At 32.8% G+C, this 1,041-nt stretch overlaps 1 pseudogene; it reads left to right on the top strand.

The window, feature by feature from the left end:
• Positions 1-707: 707 nt before the first annotated feature.
• On the top strand, positions 708-785 carry LOC148006629 (U4 spliceosomal RNA; annotated as a pseudogene).
• Positions 786-1,041: the final 256 nt, after the last annotated feature.

Genomic DNA, 1,041 nt, shown 5'->3' with positions numbered 1-1,041 from the left:
AAAAAAATCTTTAAAGAAAGAGTAAACTGAGTTCATTAAAAACTATATTGCTTTACTTTACCCAAACTTTAACATGTTTATCTCTGGTGAAAATATTGCTCTCCAACAGTATTTTTTATATAATTTATGCCACTTTTTAGGGTCTTTTTCTTTTACATGCATTTGCTCATTGAATAATTAATACATTATATACTAGGGTCACGATAAGACTGATGTTCATGAGATATCAGTGGCTAAGCATCAGTGTCCAGTAAAAATACCATATCAGCTACATTTGTAACTGAGAACTACCCTAAAATGCAAAAGAAACATGGAATTGATTTTAATAATGTATTTTATTTTGTAAATGTTTCAAAAGCAATTTTAATATGAAATTTTTAGTCTTTTATCTATGTACTGTAATTCAATGTGTACTTCATGACTATAGAAATCTTAATTGATGTCACATTTTAATTTGACAAAAACCACATGTAGTTAATGGATTTCCTATTGACTATTGCAGGACTAGGAAATTTTGTCATCAGTATCAATTTATTAATTGAAGATTTTTTAGTGGTGTGGCATTGTAGATCTATAAATGGATCTAAAATATAATCTTAAACCAAAAATTTTAAAATAATGAATTAGAAAGTATACTACCTAACAAGAAAATAAAAAATAAGGGAGCCTAATTAAAGACTGTGAAGGGCCACTTTAAATTGTGATGGAGCTTTGCGCAGTGGCAGTATCGTAGCCAATGAGGTTTATCTGAGGCGCGATTATTGCTAATTGAAAACTTTTAAATTGTGATGGAGAATCAAAATGACTCAGAACAAAAACTCAAGAGATAGGACACGGTGGAGAGGATGTGGATCAAGGGGAACACTGCTTCATTGCTGGTGGGAGTGCAAACTTGTCTCGGCCAGTTGTCCTGTCCTGCAGGACAATCAAAGAGGGTGCAGAGGGTAACTTGAAGAGAATGGGGGACAAGAGACATGAAGAAGGACGCCAAGACAAGAGTCTGATCAAGGTGATAATTTTATTTTTTCCCAAGGCTGAATT

Source organism: Rattus norvegicus, chromosome 2 (genome assembly GCF_021556685.1).
Source record: "Rattus norvegicus strain SHRSP/BbbUtx chromosome 2, alternate assembly SHRSP_T2T, whole genome shotgun sequence".
Lineage (NCBI taxonomy): Eukaryota > Metazoa > Chordata > Mammalia > Rodentia > Muridae > Rattus > Rattus norvegicus.
This window is presented reverse-complemented; position numbering and strand designations above follow the sequence as displayed.